This window comes from Sinocyclocheilus rhinocerous, unplaced genomic scaffold (genome assembly GCF_001515625.1).
Source record: "Sinocyclocheilus rhinocerous isolate Xijiao unplaced genomic scaffold, SAMN03320098_v1.1 scaffold1600, whole genome shotgun sequence".
NCBI lineage: Eukaryota > Metazoa > Chordata > Actinopteri > Cypriniformes > Cyprinidae > Sinocyclocheilus > Sinocyclocheilus rhinocerous.
In genome coordinates, this window is record NW_015665129.1 from 1,027,697 (window position 1) to 1,050,138 (window position 22,442).

The window sequence follows — 22,442 nt, forward strand, 5'->3', positions numbered from 1 at the left end:
ACTTCTTTCAATGGAAAATTAACTATATCTATTAACTAAAACTTAATCATGACATGTGAAAACAAATACATTTAATCTGTTAAAAAGTATGAACATGGTTTGATAGCTTCCTGTTGAACGTAAGATTCAGTTGGTTAAAATGTATGAAAATTAAATAAAATTGGATTTATTAATGATAAATATATAAACCTGTTTACTGTGCATTTAAAACATATGCAGTGCATTAATACTATTACAAAAATATCATGTTTCATTTATGTATGACTGACAAATATGCATCATATTAAGTTTATTAGTTTATGCTAATAATCCAAATGGATGGAAATTTTAAATGCAATTAAAATACACAAATATTAAGTTTAAAGGGGTCATATGATGCGATTTCATTTTTTCCTTTCTCTTTAGAGTGTTACAAGCTCTTGGTGCATAAAGAAGATCTGTAAAGTTGCAAAGACTAAAGTCTCAAATCCAAAGAGATATTCTTTATAAAAGTTAAGAGTTAGCCACACCTACCTAAAACGGCTCGTTCGAACACGCCCCCACATACCTACCTCACTATGTGGGAAGATTTGCATAAAGCCGCCCAAATGTTCACGCAAAGAAAGAAAGCGTAACCGGGGCATAGAGGAGAAACAATAATGTACAGTATGTGGAAAATAATGTGTTTTTTTTAACTTTAAACCGCATAAACACATTTCATTACACCAAATACACAAAATAATGTTCTTTTTAGCAGCATCATATGACCCCTTTAAATAATGACATTTCTGGTGAACTATTCCTTTAATTAAAATAGTATAAAACAGAAAAAACGAATACAAATATAATTGGGCAAAGACTCTCTCTCTGCGCTCGTTTCTGTCCCAGTCTCTAACACTCTATTTTTCTCTCTCCAGCTGAGCTCCTCTTCAAGTGGAAATTAGTTTCCATGCAGCAGGCATGAATACAGAAAACCAATAGCGCAGCGCATTTACCATTAAGGAGCCTGGGTATGTGGAAACAGTAGGTCATGGGGCGACCTGACACAAAGGATTCTGGGAGACTTTCCCTCAATGATTCAACTGCAGTGGCTCCCTCCTGCTGAACCAATGTCTGCATTTTCACTCACAGGACCCTTTAGAGCAGCTCTAATTGACAAATAAGAAACTGTGATTTACAGAATGTCATATTTCTGAGGATATGACGATATTTAGAGGTCATTTTGAATCTAGATTTAAAACCTTTAAAAGAGAGTTTGTAAGTCATTAAATTCATTAAAGAAAAATACACAGACCTCTTTAATGGGCCTCCAACAAAGAAAGACTTTTAGCAGGGGAGCCCCAAGGAATAAAGCGAGACATGATTGATCACATGACCAACACCCTGCGTGTCCCCCATTATTTAAAAGAATGTTAAATCTCTGTGAATCGGTTGTTTTTAAATCAAACTATACGGCTAAGAGTTTCAAGGGTGCATTTCCAACAGCTCATCTAGTCAGTAAAACGGATCTGAGAAACTTCAGAATCAAGTGGAAGGCCATTTCTGAGCTCTGAGGGATCGTCTAGAGCTGATAACCCTGTGCCACACATTCCTCCACAAAAGACAGGCCATTTCTCAATTCAAAGACCTGTTGGTGCTCATCAGTCTCGCAGTGACAGAAGACTCTTCCTTACATGTCTGTCCAGTCTCCTCTTTGACATCTTTGTCCTTTGATGTAATCTTTTTAGCGCTTATGTACAACCAAGCATTCGGTTGGGGCATTTTAAATCATTTTATAAAATGATTTAAGGGTTCTAATGGATGACTTCATCTTACATTTCTTGTGCACAAGTCACTAGATTAATAAAACCAGGAAAACCATCCCTGCTTCTGTGGGTTGGATTACTGTTGGCTTCTCATGTGATGAAGAGGCCTAGAAGCCTATAGCTCACTACAAAAACAGCCACAATTAACTGAGAGCTTCAACTGAGACTCACACTGTGCTTTTAAACCACAGTGGCCAGCAACCTTTAACCAAAGACACACAAAACACAATGACAGCATCACTAAAGATGGATGATCAGGCTAAACCCTGCATGCCAAGAAAACCAGAAACATGAGCTTCTCAAAAATCAAGGGCTGAGATGCTGTTCACTTTCATTTGATTTCACTTGATTTGCTCTGTTTTTTCAAGGATGTGGTTAATTTTCCATTAGTCATTTTTTTTCCATCCATAAAACTTGTTTTCTACATGATATTAGATGGTTTATTTCTGGTAAATGATGCAACAAAATGGATGGAAAACTGCATGAGGGTGACTCTGTCTATCAGTTGTGGGCAGTGACAGATTGCATATGTTTATCTGGGCCACCTGATCTCCAGAGGCATATTGGGAACGGCCCATGGGGAGAAATCAGAGGGGTACGATCAGAGACTATTGTTGACGTCCTGCATTTAGCCTGGAGCAGTTACTGTCTGACAATGAGTTGCATCTGCAAAGAATAATAATTTTGTGAGTCTGTGCATATCTTCTTTAAGGTTTTTTTGCTCACTCTAGTCATTAAATAAATATAGGCCAATGACTAAACAAGAAAAGAATGTATAAAACCAATCCATATGAAAACTCAATACAACTATAAAGTGACCTCCTTATGTGATTAACTAAACCCAGCCTCATTTGAAAAAACGTGCCTGTGGCGACATTTCTGCAAAATGACATTACGTTACTTCTTGTTTCAAAGTAAAATGTCCATTCAGTGATCCTAAAAGCATGTTCAATTTTCTCAGAAACAGATGAACCATAACTCTTTTGTAACATATTACAAATTAAAATGAAGATGGCGATTGTTGATGTTTAATTCAGATTTTTTTGTAAGGGCTAAACAGAAAACATGATGATGCACAACAAACAAAAGAAACTTCACAAGTGAGAGGAGATAAACTGGCCTTTAAAAATGCTATTTTACTGACATTTTTTTACATTGTAAAAATAAAACACATCAATTATATAAATGTCCGAAAAAATGGTATTACGCTTGATATTCTGTCCCACTCATTTCTGAAATGATGGCTACGACCCTGAATGCAAACATTAAACAATAGTTTACAAATCAAAATTGTTGTGCAAAGAAACACATCAAAATAAGTGTTTATTAAACAATAATTTTCCACTGCCCTATTACAGTTTGTGTGAAAAGGAATAAAAGTTGTTTTAATTCCACTAATGATAATTTCAACTGGAAACTACAGTGAATTGTGTTGTATACTGTATATATATACATACATATATATATATATATATATATATGTGTGTGTGTGTGTGTGTGTGTGTGTGCGTGCGTTTGGAGTTTTGAGGCACATTTTTCCATGTTCCTATGTTGGATTAATTAGCAGTTTCATGAGCCAATCAGTATCAGTTTGCTCCTTTCCCAAAGTCAAGTGCATTTTTTAAGGCCAAAAATACCATTTAAAAAAAATCACTGACTGTCATAGGGTAAAACAACATAATAGATCTAAAGTAAAGCATGCATGTAGATAAACCACTCCGCTTGACACCACCCAAGATATACGGCTACATGACAAGCTGAACTAGAAACTCCAAATCTCTGAAATCCCCTCCAAATCCTCAGGCTACATTTCATTCTCCTGTGAAGAAAGCATATTCTGCACCCCCAAACCTTCTATTGCCTCAAGGCCTCTGAAGATTTGTGTGTGTGTGTGTGTGTGCGTGCGTTTGGAGTTTTGAGGCACATTTTTCCAATGAGTCTATGTTGGATTAATTAGCAGTTTCATGAGCCAATCAGTATCAGTTTGCTCCTTTCCCAAAGTCAAGTGCATTTTTTAAGGCCAAAAATACCATTTAAAAAAAATCACTGACTGTCATAGGGTAAAACAACATAATAGATCTAAAGTAAAGCATGCATGTAGATAAACCACTCCGCTTGACACCACCCAAGATATACGGCTACATGACAAGCTGAACTAGAAACTCCAAATCTCTGAAATCCCCTCCAAATCCTCAGGCTACATTTCATTCTCCTGTGAAGAAAGCATATTCTGCACCCCCAAACCTTCTATTGCCTCAAGGCCTCTGAAGATTTTGTGACCACTTTTCAGTTAGCAAATCTGAGTAAACAATAGAAAAATGGGAAAGAAATAGAGAAAAGTAACAAGAGCTTTAGCCCAAGCAATTAAACCACTGAGGTGGAGAAGAAAAGGTGAAGCAGTCAACCCTATCACCTCTCAGAACGCAGGCTGGGTGGGGCTAATGCGGTCTGCTGTCAATGTTAGCACTCATTAGCGTGACGCATTAGCTCAGCAATAGAGCTGCCACTGACTCGGAAAACAGCCCCTAGGGACTAACAAGTGTACAAAGGGGTCAAGAGGGTCATGTTTCAACATCCACCACAGAAGAAATACAATAATCATTTACCAGAAACTCAGACTTTACTGTTAAGTTTTACTTTATACCTTTCCTGCTGAAAATAAAAATGGTGGTTTTCACTAGTTTAGCTGGTCAGTTAGCTGGTCTTCCAGTCAGACAAGAGTCTAAAACACACTTAAACCAGCAAATCAGGACAGCATCTTAAACACTGAAAAAAATCTGGTATAGAAGTAATGTACACTCAGAAATTAATAGTAAATATCACAATTAAAAAGACATGGCAAGTAACACACTGAATTAAGCATTACATTTTAAGTAGAAAAACTGAAATAGTATTTCCTTGTAACACATACTCCAATAATCTTTACTTACAACTTTTTTTAACAGTGTAGGTTATTGGAACATGCTTTACAAGAGAATACTATTTGTTGTTCTACTTAATGTCATGTTTAATTCGATACATTACTTGCTGTTATAATTACTCTTTGTAATTATTTGTGCTTGAATACATGTAAATTTGATCAAGTTTTTGAAATTGAAGCAAAAACTGACAAACACGGGTTACATTTAAAATATCTAGTTTTTTTATATTATCAATCACACTTTTCAAAAGCAGATGTTCAGACAAACCGTAAAAAAAAATCTTCAAATCTCTTTTATATACAGTATATATTTATATATTTTTAAATATTTTTTTTTACTATACATTGTAAGAAAAAAAACTGAAAATGTACTGGTAATTTTCTGCCAAGACATTATCTATTAATTTGACAAATGTTTCCATTAACCCTAAAACACAACTCAATTTTCTGTGTAATTTAAAATAAAGTAAAACACCTGTGAAAAATAAATAAAAAAAAATCCTTCATATTATTAACAGTATACTGGGCCCTATTTTTACAGACTTTTCTCAGTTTTTATATATATATTCACACACTAACCTGCCCATTGTATCCTTTGATGCCTGTTTTTGCAAAAATGGCTGACAGCCAGTCCCGAAGTGTACTGGAAAGCGGCATAACAGATTGGCTTTCTCAGGGCCAAGTCTAAAGTAAGTTCATGTCGTGCGCTTAGCAAGTGAGGGAAGGTTTTCACAAACGCACAAATGCTCTCTAGTGTCAGGGAGCCAAGTGTGTGCCACTGTTGAGGGAATTGTGGCCCTTCTCCAGCTCTAATGTTGGCTGCCCCCTACACGAAGGTCCAGGACTGTGCATTTAAACCGGGCGGAGCAGACAGCTTTGGAGTCATTGGCTAAGCTTCACCACCCTTAAGGACCGGATCCAGCTCCTGTCTTCAAAGGCTGCTAAGCTCCGAACATCTTATCTGCGGGTCTTTGAAGTGACCGCTACCCACAAACCACAGGGACATTTTCACCTTCACACGTCAGTGGTGTTGTGCAGTCACCAAGCAACACGCAACAACCATTTCCTCATACAAAAGGAAACAGCATCCCGGTACATATGATAGGTTATCGCGAATGGGGAAATAATGAGGCACTAATTTAGAAATAACAAAAAAGGCGCTTTTGCATCATGCAATATTAATGCACTCCATCATTCTCAAGCCACACGCGCACACATAAATACGCACACATGAATTCTGCCCGTCTCTTTTTCTAATCCCTACCACAATGCTCCCCTCCCCTCTGGCAAAACCAGATCCCTGAAAGTGGTGCTGGTGTGTTGTAATGTTAGAAATTGAGAGCAGGAGCATTAGAGAGACTTTACGCAGAGCAGGGCGAACAGCACATGGCCCTCCCGGTGCATACCAACACCTGTTTCGATGGCCTCTCTTCTTTTATTTACATGATAAAACACTGAATTCTTCTACAATTACCCCACCAGCATGGCCTCTGCTATTCATAGTTGACAGCTGTTTTCCAGCATCAGGGGACCTCATGATAGGATGCAATGTTGTTATGCACTGCATCAAAAGAATAAAGGAGATTTAATCCATTAGTTCTTGGTTTCAAATGGCATTTTGATTTGTTTAGATTTGACTTCGCTTAAGGACCAAGATTTTACATTGGAGATCAAATGATAATCCAAAACATCATACAAAAGTAAACAAAAATGATAGATGTTAATATTGCACTGAACTGCACATATGCAAACATTTTGAAAAAAATGCCAATTTATCAGCCAAAAAACAACTGCATAACACAAATTGTGTTCAGTACAGGAAATGTAGTTTTATTTAGGCAATTTTATTTAATTTATTTAACTTTATTTAATTACAAAGTTTTGTAGTGTTATAGTATAAGTATTAAAGTATTATAGTTTTAATATTATATCATATCTGCTATTTTTCAGCATATTTTATTGGCTTATCAATACATGCACACAAACAGACAAAGCCAATAAAATATGCTATTTAATAAATTCTATTTCTTTTATAAATAATAATTGTATTATTTAAATGCTACAACTTTACACTGTACAGTATAAAATGTATATTTATTTTGACATTTGTTTAAAGGGGTCATATGATGCGATTTCAATTTTTCCTTTCTCTTTGGTGTGTTACAAGCTCTTGGTGCATAAAGAAGATCTGTAAAGTTGCAAAGACTAAAGTCTCAAATCCAAAGAGATGTTCTTTATAAAAGTTAAGAGTCAACCACTCCTACCTAACATTTAAGTCGTATTATTAAATTATTATTCTTTTTAAAGATGTACTTCAACTGAGTGTTAGATGATGACAAACAGTATTGGGAAGGTTACTTTGGAAAAGTAATAGGTTACAGATTACAAGTTACTCTATTTAAAATGTAATAAGTAGTGTAACTATTTCAATTACTTTATTAAAGTAATGTAACTGATTACTTTTTGATTACTTTTCTTAACGTTTTCCAACTGTAAATAATTTTCGAACATGTAAACCAGGCAGGGTTAAACTTACAGTATGCTCAAAACTGATTACTGTCAGCCTTTTGAAATCCTTCCTCACTTGAATAAAGATTATAATATTTTAATTTTAAAGCATAGCCACCACAAAATCAGACTTACTTTGAGATCATTCTGAGGTTAAATACAGATTTAAAATCATAAGATATAGTTTAATAATAGCTATGATGCTGTTTTTTAAAACAAATCTTTGCATAGCTATGACAGGAAACATTGGAATCTAACAATGCCTTGGAAAAAAAACAAACAGTTAATCTTAAAAAAGAAAGCATATATATAACCCCAATAGGCAATAAAACAGTTATCGAATAAGCATGTGTCCTATTCTCTGTCCTAAACTCCTGAAATATTGGCGTCTCATATTTTAGAGCAGTCAATGCAATTTAGAAAAAAAAAACAATCAAATCTGTATGTGTGTGAAAATATTCAGATGTAACCCCCTTTGTAATCGTTACATTTATTTTGTAATTAAATTACATAATTCCATTACATGTACATCTAAATGAAAAAAATTAAGATAATAAGCACGCACAATTAAATATCTGATATCAACCGATAAAGTAAAAAAAAAAAAGATATGGTAACGATATACTTGGCAATAGTTCCACAACCCCATTCAGACCTAAAGTACGACCCACTGAGCAACAGTTGAGATCATCTTACATATGGCAAGTAGTCAAAGAAAAGAAAGGGTTAAAATCACTAGGTTAACAAGTTTCCGTTTGCTATTCTTGGCATCCCTCACTCAACACTTGACTCAACACTTATTTTTATTGTTTTGTCATACCGTCACATTTTCCATATAGTCTGAGAACAACCAGACACTACAGTGTGACATTTGTGTAGCATCACTGGACTGATGAACACCCTGCATCTTTTTTTCCTCCAAGCCTTTTCTTGCCCTTCTGATGTGATGACTTAATTTTTCTTTGTATCCACTGTCCCTCTCCAGCCAGAGAATAGATTGTTTGGTCATCAGCGGACTCTCGCAGCAACTACTGTTGGTCTTTGATTGGCAAAGACCCAAGAATCTTCAGAATGGAGGCTTAATACTCCCAGGGCTGACAGCTGCAGGGATTAGGCACTCTTGCTCACTGTTATTGACGCCCCTGCATTGTGCCTTTCTCCGTAAATGTGGCACCAGGACCAGGATGGGGTTGATGAGGGGGGCTATTTGAGGGGGGTCAGCATTCTGAAGTCATGTCAGGTGCTTCTGCTTTGAAGCCTGAATGGATATATTAAAGAACATCGAGAATATGTGATATGTGATGTACAAAAACCCACCGTTCGTAAGGTGGACGCCTCCCCATATCCACAATGACATCACTAAATTATCACTTATGCCCCAGATTCCCCCTTCCACCAACCCCTAGAGTCCGGTCTGACCCCACTCTGACCCCCCAGCACCACTGACGCGGTCATGACAACCATCTCAAGAGGCTTGTTGTATGTGTAGAGAGTGAGAAGTGTATACATGAGTGCATCTCTCTCTATGTTTGTGTGTGTGTGGGAGAGAGAGAGGCACTTGTGACAAATGGGAATTTAAGTGTGTCATTTACGCAGTGAACAAAAAAAGCTACATGAATGTCGAAATGCGCAAAAAAAAACAACTTGAGCTAAAGATAGTTTCCCTGAATTAACAAAATGGGGAGAGGGATAAAAGCTTTAATATTCATAAGTTAAAGGAAGAGATTAGAATATCCATTAAAATACTTTCACTAGAAAGACTGTGGGGGGTTTGGGATTTAAACTAGTAAGGCTGTGTGGTCTAAAAAACTTCTGGTCTAAAAAAATTTTAAAAGTAAGAAAGGCAGACGTCCAAACATTGACAACTGACATCCACTAAATTGTTTGCAAATTATAGCTGATGAAAAGACTATTTTTGTTCTCGTGACAAATGCTCCGTATTATTCTCGAAACATGTCAACAGGTTTGTACAGGTATTAATTATCCATCTCTGGATTCTTTGAAATATGCCTGGAAGAGTATCAGTGTGAATATTTATGTGTCTTTCAGGGGCTGTTTATATAAAAAGATTCCCTTCTTAATGTTCAAAGTGTGTTAATCACAAAGACATCAGCTCGGAGTTCTCACATACTCTCTTCCCAAACATGACCTCATAATGTCTTCAAGGAACGCTCAGAATAGAACAAAGTGACCAATTTAGAATATTTACTTCAGTCTTTTATCATCATCTTCTTCATCCTCATGACAAGGGAAACGAAAAAATTATTAAGAAAGGATAAACTTGGAAGCAAAACATTTGAAGACTAGTAGCCTCAAAAAAAGTGTAACATGTCATTGGATTAAATAAAGCATCAAACCTAGTGGCATTTTTAGAGAACTTTTAGAAAGGTTTTTAATTTATAAAACAAGACATATAGTTTGGGATGTGCAAATAATCAAATGTGTTTTTCAACTGACAAGCTACGCAATATCGCGTTCAAAATCGGCAATGAATCGCCTGCGATTTTGAACGCGATATTGCGTAGCTTGTCAGTGAACTACAGCTCTGTGTAGTAAATGCCACTCCATCTGAACGCACATGCTGGAGATTTACTACTAATCACAGAACCGGCTTTAATGACGAGATGCGCATGAAAATCGCATTTGATTATTTGCACAGCCCTACATATAGTGTTTGAAATTAAGACAAAGTATTTGGACACTTTGTAGTTCTGAAATGATGACAATGTGATGAACTACATATGTGGTTACTCTGCTACACCTGAGTGAACTTCAGGAGAACTTCATACATCCATGAAAATGTAATCACAAAAAAATAGCATCTGTGGTTTGATATTTTTTCTAATGTAATCAGAGGTTACAGTGTAATCACTGTATTTCTCTACAATTAACTTAAATGTACTTATGCAAAACTTCAAAAATGACACAATTCCATCAATAATTAAAAGCATTTAACGGACTCGTGTAATTGTCAACAATATAAACAATCCCTGTTTTAAAAATAAATAAATAAATAATGGCACAAGCAAGAGATTTTAGTATGGACAGCACAGCTTCTAGGTAAGTCAGTATATAGTGTATTCTATGATTGGAAAGATTAATATTTCACTAAGGCCTGTCAACAATACCAAAATAAAGGCAGATCCAGTGAACCCCTCAGGGCAAGATGCCTCTCAATTGATTTCAGACCTTCTTTCCTCGTCTGCCTCAATAACTGTTCAATAATTGATGAGAGACGATCCACATGGATCCCAGAATTCCACTGTCAAGTCTTTCAAGCAGCAGGTTGGTTTTGAATAACTTCAAAAGGTTGGTGAAAATTCTACACCGCTAAAACAGTCCATCTTCATATCAAGGCCAGAAGCTTTTAGGGCAACATATTAAAAAAAAATCAGCACACAAATATGCCAGAGTAACAACACCGAAGAGGCATTTAGTATGGATCAAGGTAACAGACAAAGAATTGTATAAATACCTTCATGTTGTGCATTAAAGGATTCTAACCAGCATTTACACTCAGGAGCACATAAACGGAGTTACTAATCAATTCCTTAATCATCTCCTCTGTCTTAGCATCAAAATCATCCTCAAGTTCGCTGAGCAAGGATGTAAATGAATGCATTTTTTATATTTCAACTGATACAAGCACAGGACGTGAATTTCAAAACAGCCTTAAAATCATAACCACTAAGAGCCTTTTCATGTTTTGTGCAGGATTTTGAGTGTCCCACACATCAAGAATCGCTATTTGATACCAGAAACCACCAAATGTTGTACAGCCAGGGCAGTGTTTCAGACAAAGTTCACTTTACAAATCAATCAATGGACTGATTAAATGACCAAATAAACCACACATTCAACAGTTTTAATCTCTTCTATGATGACTGACCTGTCTTGAACTGTGTACCAACTGCAATAAAACTCTCAGATTAAAACAAGCACTATACTGGAAGTAATACATAATTCATGCCCTCTTTTATTCTACATATGCAAAATTTAAGATTAGAAACCTACAAATTTTAGGGACCATATCTGACATGCTTTTAACTTCAGATCCATAATGCATTACTTTTTCAGGTAGAGCTGTGAATGAATAATAACTTAGTCCAGTGAACAAATAATGTGCATTTCGAAATGTCACCTCTTGGTTCTCTAAAGTTGCCTGCTGAGTTTGTTTTAACAGAAAACTGATCATTCCTGAGCAACTTTGTCTTGTGGGTGTAAAGTGGACAATGAAGGCTGATGTGGGAACCTCATGGCATCTAAGAAGACCACTGAGCCTGAGACAATGGCTGTGAGAAACCCACCAGGATAAGACTTGGTTATATATATATATATATATGTGTGTGTGTGTGTGTAGCCTATGTATGTAAAAAAAGATACTTGAGGCACTTCAAATAGGTCCCATTCATTTTGTAAATTCCTCAGTAATCTGACCCTTTTCAGTGGGTTCCTATAGGTTCTCTAGAACGTTTCATAGCTTTTTATATTTACAGTATATGCATTTTCCGTGTCAGCTGCATTTTTGGGTATCATATACGCGTGATGATGCCCAAAAATGCTTCCCAACCCGTAAGTGCTCTCGTCAGGCACCTCACTGTTTGAGACAGCCTGTAGGTGACAGGATAATGTAAACAAAGAACTCAAAGATGAGCAAATTAAAAAACCGTATCAAACAAACACACTGCTTAATGCTTCAAACATGTTTCTTTCTTTAAGGAGCCACTTACTTCTTGTCCAGGTAACTTAAGATGGAAGATGTTACATTCCGTAGCACGCAGCTGTCCGATGCGAACAAAACAGTCACAAAACACACCTAAACGCGTCAATGTCCATTTGTTTGTAGGCTTGTAGGTTGTTTCTTCGTTCTTTCTCAGTTGCCAAAGTTTCCAGTCGGCGCAGTTAAAGTAGGCTACTATCTTGCGTTCATTAACCGGTTACCCTTTGAGAATTAACGCGGAGCTCAGAAAAACTTTCCCAATTCCAGTCGCACTGTCATCTTTCACAATATCATGAGGAGCAAATCCGTTAGTATTCCAGAGTCAGACGCGCTGCCTCTCTGTACGAGTCCAGTCAAGTGTTTGCAGGTGTCGGCTGTGCTGTGTGCTGTACCTCGCCCTCTCTCCACTACCTCCCTATTAAAACCAGCCAGCCGTGTCAGTGTTAACCAGCTCCCTGCCAGCACTCTACTGCACAGAGCCCCCGCTGCCTGATTGAGGCACTGAAAGAGGGATTGTCATCCAGCTAATAAACCAGGCCTCTTAGTTAATCTTACAAAGAGGGGATCATTAATTATAAGCTAGCACATGAAGTTCCCAATACTGAGTCCTATTAACTTAGAGTTATTACCCTTGGTGTCAGGTTGCATGGGTTATAATAAACCTCCTAGTCTGGGTGAGGCCTCATATTTAATTCTCTCTGATGTGAAACAGTGCGGGTTTCTGTCAGCGGCTCTGACGATAATTTAACTTCTAAGGGCAGATATGTTGAAATGAATAGAACTCGGAAAAGATTAACATTTTAACATTTAGCCAGTAATTTTGTTCCGAAATTATGTCGATATTAATTCTGTGTTGTTTCTATTAGAACACTGCTTTGGACTGTTCTGAAAACAGCCTGACAAAGCTGCATTATTGGGGTTTTTACCGCTGACTGTGATTATATGTTGGTGTTAAATGTAGCTTTACATGAGCCTTATGGATTGAGCTGGGGAAAAAATCACTATAAACAACAGACGTGCATCTCACAGTATAGCTGTGCTGGTGCGATTCCAGCAATTGTCTGTACACAGTGAATGTGAATCTGCGGTGTGATACAATCTCGGCCAATTAGAGGATAGGTTATGTTTAAAGGGGTCATATGATGCTGCTAAAAAGAACATTATTTTGTGTATTTGGTGTAATGAAATGTGTTTATGCGGTTTAAGGTAAAAAAAACCCACATTATTTTACACATACTGTACATTATTGTTTCTCCTCTATGCCCCGCCTTTCTACTTTTATAAAGAATATCTCTTTGGATTTGAGACTTTAGTCTTTGCAACTTTACAGATCTTCTTTATGCACCAAGAGCTTGTAACACTTCAAAGAGAAAGGAAAAATTGAAATCGCATCATATGACCCCTTTAATGTACATGTTGATCGGATTTTAGACCAATCATATTGAACAATGGGCGGGGCAACTCAGTGCAACAACGCAGAAATAGAAACCAAGCAACCAACAAAATGTGTCCTGGCTCTTTAGGACAAAAATGGAAGAAATTATTACTTCATCATGCTACATCTGATGTAAAAGATACAAAGATAAATCAGGTTGGGTTTTGCTTTTGAAAAGCTTAGCTTCTGTATTTTTTATTTTTTATTTTTTATTAAAGGTAGGAACATTTTGTCTACAATTTGTATTTGAAAATTTTAATCAATCTAACCCTTGAATTATATGTTAATTTAGTATTATTTATATGCTATTATTGTATTAATTAATATTTTGAATTAGCTTTCATTTTTATATTTTCATTTTGATTTAGTTTAATTTTAAAAGCTTTCATTTATTTTTATTTCAGTTTTAGTAATTTTAGTACTTCAACGTTAGTTCAGTTAATTGCCATGGCACTAGTTCTAAGTTTTTTTATTTAATATCTATATTTTATTGTATTTCAACTTTATTTCTATTACCAAAAACAAATAATAACAGTTTTAGTTTCAATTAACAATAACAAAACTGCTTGTATTTGACTTTAGTCAGTCTAGCACTTTTGAGAGATGTCCCTGTCCCTCCATATCAGTGATTTTGCTATTTTCTGTATGTTGTTACAATATCCAGCACAAGCTAACAGGTTTTTGGCAATCACAGTTGAGGGGTAAGAGAGCGGAAAGAGGTGGCAGATAGAGAGAGAAAGACACTGAGGGGGATCTGACCCTGTACGCAGACAGGGCAGTGCTGTCATTGTGCCTAATGTCTCCATGCAGGAATAGGGTAAAAAGTGCTCTGGGAATTCTTGAGATTCCTGAGAGTCCAGCCTCGGTGGCCCACAACGAAAGAAGTAGGGTGACCAGGAAAAAGGATTAAAGACAGCATTCATATCAGGGCATTTTCAAATTCCTCTCTTACGTGTGTATGTGTGTGTGTCTGCTTGCAAAACAAACCCCATGTCTCTGTTTGGCCCTTTGTGTGGGGGTCACCCTGTTCTCCAATGGAGCCCAAGACCCTTCACCTCCCCAAGTCACTCGTAAGCCTACACGTCTCACACAGCCTATTCAATCCCTCACTCTTGTAGATGCTCACGATTTTACTGACAGGCGTGCTGCAGGGCTCCTCTACCTGCTGGGAGGATGAATCGATCGGTCTTGTTTGCTTTCACAAGGAGAAAATGAGTTGGGACGGCCAACCATGGTATGCAGCTATCTGGGTGAAGGGGTTTAGGGAATGCAGGCAGCTCTGTGGAAATGAGAGGTCATTCCGGCAATGACACAGATCTAGTTTTGCAGTCTATGACAATGCAGCAAATCTTAATGAAAAATCAGTTTTCACAAAAGGCATTTGTTTCAAGTCTTCAGACCAAATTGTTTTTGCATGTTTGTTACACATTTAAAATGACTGAATTATGTCAGTTACCACATTTTGGAATAAACTCTGAAATTTCTTTTCTGTGACGGTGAGGTGTGTAACCTTTGATTTGAGTCCACTAGGCCTGCTTATATTAACTAACCATGACATGTATGACCTTAGAGCCATATATTATTGCCACTGGATATTACCTTTTGGCAGAGGATGGGCTTCCACTGATGAGTTCAGAGACTGTCAAGGTTTCTCTCCAATCCTTCATCACTGATTTTTTTTTTCCTTGACTCAGTCACCTTAGCTTTTTGGATTGTAATATTTAAAACATGCATTTTCTGTAAAACTGCTTTGAAATGTTTTGTATTGCGAATTGGATAGATGTACTTTAGAAGGTGGACATTTATGCCATAAGTATAGGTCCAGTCGATTGGCGTTACATGCTCGGATGAGCAAGTGAAAGAAATATTGGGTGATTTGACCCCCATCTGAGGGTTGTCCCCCCGAACAATATGATTAAAAACCACACTGTGTATTGCAAATAACAATGTTTTATACTTTAAATAATTGTGTAAGTAGTAAAACAACGCAAACGGGGCAAAAATGCGTTTTAAGTTTAGAAACATTTTGAGTCTCCCCCTCCCTTGCCTCACAGTGCTTTGGTCCAAATGTCTGCTTTCCTCTTTGACATCACCTACACACACACACAAGTCCGGTGAGAGACAACAAAGTCAATAGTTGTGGAACTCCAAGGCTGTCAAGGCTATTTTATTCACTTAAACATCAGATGAAGTGATTATTTTCTCTTTAATACAGATGATGCCAATGTATTTTTCGATGAGTCGCTATGTTAGCAATAATAACATTACCTGCGTGACGGAAAGGGTTGCCAGGTTGCCAATTGTTACTCAAAACTAGCCCAAACTAACCACGTTTCGAGGGGGTCCCCCGGTAAAAAATCGCGTTCCGGGGGCTAAAATACACGTTATTGGGGTCACTTCAACCCGTGGCAACAGTGATAATGTAGCCCAATTCCATGGTATAACCGCGGACTTGGCAACATTGTGATGGATAGTAATGTCTACATATCCTTACAAGTACAATTTTAGCTGTATTATTTGTGTCCCCTTCAAAAATTGCTCTTGGGAAATTTTATGTTTATTGTCCCCCCACCCCCAACTATTAGATGAAATTTACACCCCTGCATATAAGGATTTTCTACAACATCTTTCTCTCCTGCTTGTTTGCTTGCTCACACACTTGTGTGAGAATGTGCACAAGATCTTCAAGTAAAGCTAAGAATGTAATTGTCAAAACCAAAAAGTTTTCAAGTAGGCCTAGACCACATTTAGTCCTCTCATTTTCCAGCTGTCACACGGAATTTAGTAATGCTGTTTTTATTGAACTTTTTGTTACTCATAAATAATTAATACTTATGTATAGACAGTTGGAGAGATGGAGCTCTGCTCTACAGTAGTATTTGGTGCTTCTGTTTGCTTTGGTGTTGAACAGGATACAAGAGTATCAGTAAAGGGTGCAGTGTAATTTCCCATCCAGGGCACTGTCACTAGGATTTCCTCTGAACACCCAATCTGATGTAGCTGACAGTCACATGCAACAGACGCATGTGGAACACCTACATGCTTCCTCTACAAGAGGAAATTACTACAGTTAGGTGCATGCACACAGGATCTTCTTGTCACTTTTAGTGTTTTAATTTTTTATGTATTCAGTCCATATTTTGGTTGTTTCTATATTCAAATCTCCCTAAAAGACTAGTAAAATATGAGGGATTGGTTTTATACCTGCGGTATTCATCTTTTGCCTTCCGGAGAGAGTTTGCAATGATTATATTGTTGGAGACTAACTCTGATTTAGTTCCTGGTTTGCTCATGAGACTTATGTATTCGTTTTGAACTTTTCCAGTGGTTTTTCCAGCATAACTGCTTAGCTTTGGCAGCTATACCATGGAAATATATCCCTATCCAAAACCTGTGTACTACATTCACTCTAGAGTCACAGATGTGTACTAGAGTCACAGATGCATACTGGAACTCACGAATATTTTACGGTCAGAATGTGTTATTTTGACTTCACTTGGCTTGCAAATGTATTATGGAAAGCACAGTCACGCATACAATACCACTGAGAATGTGTAAGCTTCGCTATGTATTACTCTCAAACTCACTGTTATTTTGTTTAGCTGTTAGGTTTTCTCTAAAATGGCGTGATGACAAACATGAGCAAAAATGAAAAAAAATCTGTATTTTTGGCTATGCATCATGCATGAGTTTTGCGAGGGTTGGTTTTCTCCAACGGATATGAGCAATTTCCCATCAGACAACGGGAGAACAGGAAGACGGTCAGAGAGAGAGTCAACAAAACCCACCTGTAACTGTCAGCTTTTCCCAGAAGAAGCCTCTTTCTGTTCTCTCTCTGGCCAACGAGAGCCTCTGATTGTATCAGTGAGAACCATACCGAGAAATTCTGGTTCTGCTGAGATCATCAAGAGTACAAGCATTAAGATCACAACCCCTCAAAGAGGGGAACATGTGAAATCCAATCATCAGTCTCTAGATTATGACAGTTAGCCAAAGTATCAACTATATAACTGAAAACAACTAAAACACCTGTAGTTATTTAAGGTCCTTGGTGAGAAAAAGCAAAAAAAAAACACAAAAAAAACACACACACTTTTCCAATAACATCCTGAAACCCATTTTTATTTGATTAAAGGGCAAATAAACCCAACTCTTTTAGAGAACTACAGACCGATTTCCCTTTTACCTTTCATTGCAAAAACACTTGAACGAGTTGTATTCAACTCTGCTAAATGACTAAATGTAAATGTAAATGTAAATACAAAAAGTGGCTGAACTCTACTGCAACAAGAATTTGACCTAAGGTCAAAGAGATAAGAGTTTCTGTTTCTAATAAAACCCCAACCTCTGATAATCCATAACGGAGGCCTTAGTCTAAACTAATACCTCATATCTAATCTAACATAATTTTGGATAAGTGATTTGGCAGACACTCTATACTGCTGAACATTAGCAGCATGTGTCATACTGATTTCATAAGTCTCCTGCGCCAGAGTACAGTGTAAAGACATTTAAGGAAATCATACTGTTTATTTTAATGAGAAAAGCATGAAAGAAAAAAGAAAGAAAGAAACAAAATCCTAAATGGATTACATCTAGACTTGCTTCACAAACTTAAATTCATTTTTTCATATCTGCTTGATAACATTGGGTTACAGTCGTCATTTAATAATGACACAACACAAGTAATTGTTCCAGTTATTAAGTGAAAAAAAAAATGTCTACACCAAGCATGTCCATTGATATACTGTTTACTCTGGACACGTCAAAGCAAAACCTCCAAAAAGATCACCTCAATGGTAAGTCTTTCAGTCATTTGTCAAGTTGTCAGAAGTAGTGCAAGTATGTCAGATATAGAATGGGGCATCAGTCAGTGCTACGCAATGCAGTGCATCAGGTGTAGACAGCGATTATACACTCTAAAAAATGCTGGGTTAAATATAACCCAGCATTTTAATGGATATTTAATTATAATGGATTATATTTGCGTTTATCAGATGCAACACTACTTGCATACAACAGTACTTATGTCAACTACACTCTAAAAAATGCTGGGTTAAATACAACCAAGCGCTGGGTGAAATATGGACTTGGTTGTTTTGACCCAGCGGTTGAGTGAAATGTTTAACCCAACCTTCTGGGTAGTAACCCAACGACTGGGTCAAAACAACCCAATAGCTGGGTTTGTCCATATTTTACCCAGCACTGTGTTATATTTAGCCCAGCATTTTTTAGAGCGTAGCTAAGATTACCAAGCAAGAATAGGAAATATGATCCATTGATTGTGATGCTCTCAGACAGTGTTTTTTAAGTACTGATGAAGGATTAAAGTTATTTGTAAATGTATGTTTTTAGTCTGCTTCACAGAAAGTCAGACTGGCGACGAACCAGATAGATACTACACACAACCAGCAAAGGGCTTTCTGTCTGGGAAAGAAAGGGATTATATCTAAAAGGATTTTCTCTGCCTAACAATGTTATCTTTCCATGATGGTTCTCTCTACATGAAAGGAATCCTGATACGAAAAGCTCAGGATCAACTTCTGTTCTTAACAGGGCCCAGATCTCAATAAATCTACACAATTTATTTTAATAAGGGGCAGATATGGTTGAATGGGGGGCAGGGGGTGGACTATAGGCTCTATTTTTCCATGGACTCCATCCATCTCAACCGCATATTTCTGTCAGGTCCTGGGAGATGAGGCTAATGATCCTGCTATTCATCTTCTCGCTCTTCATCCTAATCTCTCCATCCTTCCCTCCCTACCTCCCACTCTCCTTATACTTTGCTGTATGTGCATGTGTGTGTGTGTGTGTGTGTGTGTGTGTTCCCACATTTCACTGTGTGCCTGGACATGAATGTGTGTCTTCATGCATGTAAGATTGTTTATACGGAAGCTGTTCGTATCATGATCTCTGCTTTACAAGACTGTCTCATTTAAAGTCCCATAAAGAGAAACACCAGTCTGCCGGAGTCAACCCCATTGGAAATCCCTGGACCAGAATTAAGCATGACATGTCTGTGCTTGTGTTCACATCGCCAATCTAACAGGCTTCAAATCCCCTCTTCGTTCTGCTTTCTCTGTGTTTGTACGTGCATACGCATTCGATTAACAGCTGCGGATCGGTTTATTCCGTATAATCCAGGTAGTCTGCTATTACACTCTCTAAAAATGATTGACATCTTCAGTCCCATGAAGAAACTTTAACACTCACAGAAGCTTTTCAGGTTCTTTATAGTGGAAAAGTTAGTTGTTCAGATTTTTTAAATGTTCTTCACACTAAGAAAAAATTGGTTCTTTTAAGAACTGTTCACTGAAAGGTTTTTTGGGGGACCCAAATATGGTTCTCCTCCTACGGCATCGCTGCAATACTCCCTTTTGGAACCTTTAATTTTAAGAGTGTGTTGTTCACACTTGGCATGTTTGATTTGGTAAATCAAACTCTGGTGCAATTGGTTTGTTAGTACATCAAACACGTGTACCAAGACACCTTGAGAAGGTGGGTCTCAGCCCACTTCCAAACGAACTCTAGTGCTTTTTTTTGACTGAAATATGAATGCAACATGGACCAAAAATATCTAAACAAACCAAAAACACTCTCTTCTCATCAGAGTTATGATGAGCAATATGAGTTTGTCATGTCTCTCATTACAGATGAGTACAGGTGTCAGAACCGCCGTCTCCTTGCAGCAGATTTTCATTTGTGTTCAAATGGATGAGTTCCTTGCGCTGTTTTGACTCCTTTTGTAACAAATTGTTTGTGAGTTATCAGCTGCTAAAATACCATTATGGTATTTTAGTACATGCACATACATGCACATGCACATACATAAGTTTAGTTGCAAAATACATGTCATGAAAGCTGTCGAATTAGATTGCGATTTTCATTACGTTCCATTTGTTTTGTTATCATAAGTTTTGCTGTTAAAAATTACAGTGTGAATGCCAAGCGAACCAGTACTAAATATAATTTCCTTCTTTGGTCCAGACCAAGAAAACCAGAAGAACCAAGAGAACCAAACTACATGTGTGAACACATCCTAAGTCAAAACAAAGAGGTGAGATTATTCCATTCTGATTTTCAAGTGCATATTTGTCCTCTTTCTAGAATCTTCTCACATCTCCAGACGTCTCTGCCCAGGTAATTAGATCACAGCACTTGTTAAGCTAAAAAGAGAAAAAGGAGATAAGATTCCCTCTCTCAAACCTCTCCCATTATGGTTTCTCTCTCCCCCAGAGCTATTTGACTACTGTATAACAACTTGAAAGTTGAGGAAAGTCCTGAGCTGTCAGGAGGCATCAGAGAGCTGCGGTGCCCTGCGGTGAGATCGTCTCTCCGTGCTGCTAAGATGGAGGCCAGCGCCCTTTCATCCTCTCCTGCAGAAAGACGCTCTTTCATTCTTTCAAAGGTAACATGTCTAACAACATCAAGGTGAGGGAGATTGCAGATGCGGTGCAGGAAATTCTGCTGTGCAACTGGGATGCTGGAAGGAACAAAGCGTTAGGGAGAAAATATCAAACACATTGTGGGATTGGTGTAATGAATTTAGATAGTCTACGTAGATACCGACGTCTGTGTTTGAGGAGAAAAGCCCAGCTTGAAGTTTCACAAACCTGAACGGATGACCAGGTCTTGCATTTTGAATAGATTAATTTTAGGATGGACTCCTTAAGCATTGAAATACCACTGAAAAAAAATCAGATTAGTTCAATTACAGAGCACATAGTCATCTATTGTTGGTGTCTCATTGCGACAGTGCTATGTTAAAAAATGGACAACTGTTTTAGTGCATGTACACACTAATGCCTGTTCATTAGATCTACTTTTATACTTCTTTAATACATGCAGTTTCATATCTGAGAGGTTGATTTTTAAAGCTTACATACAGAATATTTGTTATAGACGGGTCACTTTAAAGCTGTTTTTATTACTTGCTTTATTTGTGCTACTTTTCAAATGCCTTTTATGCGTTGATTTTATTGTTTTACCCTTATTTGAGGGTCATATTTATCATAAAAGTATAAAGTATCATATTTTAAAAACTATAATAATTTTTTTCTCACACTTACAGCTGCTCTTGTTAGGGGTAGCCACAGCTAAATTATCCACACAAAAACTATGATAACCTAACGTTTTAGAAATTTGTATTTGAAATAAAGACATTGAAATGAAATCATTTCCAACAAGCTGTAACTTTGTCAAATAATAAACATGCAATAATATTATTTAATTGTGTGTATTTAGTATATATAATATGCTAACTGTTTGCCTTAGCAAGACAAATGTGTCTAAGCTATTTTATTACCAAAATGCTTAAAATGACATTACCATCATATCATGCAAAATATATTTCCATATAAATCCCTCATTCATTCATTCATTCATCATTTCCATCATTTAATGCTATTAAACAAAATATATGAAGTGACATTATGAACATGTTCTCATGATTTTTAGAAATCTTTTGTATAGACTTTTGAACATCGTTAGTGGACAAAATTTAATGAAAACAAGTGTGAGTGTTTTTACGACATTTGTGCGTAGGTGCGGGTGTGTTTTAGCATACAGCCATTTTAGGAAGATGAATAGACAGACAGGCCGAGAGTGAAATGTGACCTTTAGCCTCATAATCCTACTTACAATGCAGAGAGAGCCCTGAACTTACCAGAAAAACACTGCCTGTCTACCTCCTGTTGAGATCGGAGAATATGAACGCTTGATGGCTGATGCGTCAGCACGTGGGGCCCACACCAGTACAAACTCAGAACAAAGACACAGTAAAGGGTATATTAACAAATATCTTTATATACATCTGTTTCTCAAAACCCCAATGAGTGGGGACATTTTACCATCTCTTTTAAAGGGGTCATATGATGTTGCTAAAAAGAACATTATTTTGTGTATTTGGTGTAATGAAATGTGTTTATGCGGTTTAAGGTTCAAAAAACACATTATTTTCCACATACTGTACATTATTGTTTCTCCTCTATGCCCCGCCTTTCTGAAACGCGTCAATTTTTACAAAGCTCATTGTTCTGAAAAGCGAGGTGTGCTCTGATTGGCCAACTATCC

General features: G+C 37.1%; 1 protein-coding gene across 1 annotated transcript in view; it reads right to left on the reverse strand.

The window, feature by feature from the left end:
• LOC107731275 (semaphorin-3F-like) overlaps window positions 1-12,411 on the reverse strand; it is a 36,726-nt gene extending 24,315 nt beyond the window's left edge. Inside the window, exon 1 of the mRNA XM_016542324.1 lies at window positions 11,943-12,411. The gene's annotated coding sequence lies outside the window, so the exon portion shown is untranslated. The remainder of the gene's footprint in view (window positions 1-11,942) is intronic.
• Between the last annotated feature and the right edge of the window lie 10,031 nt (window positions 12,412-22,442).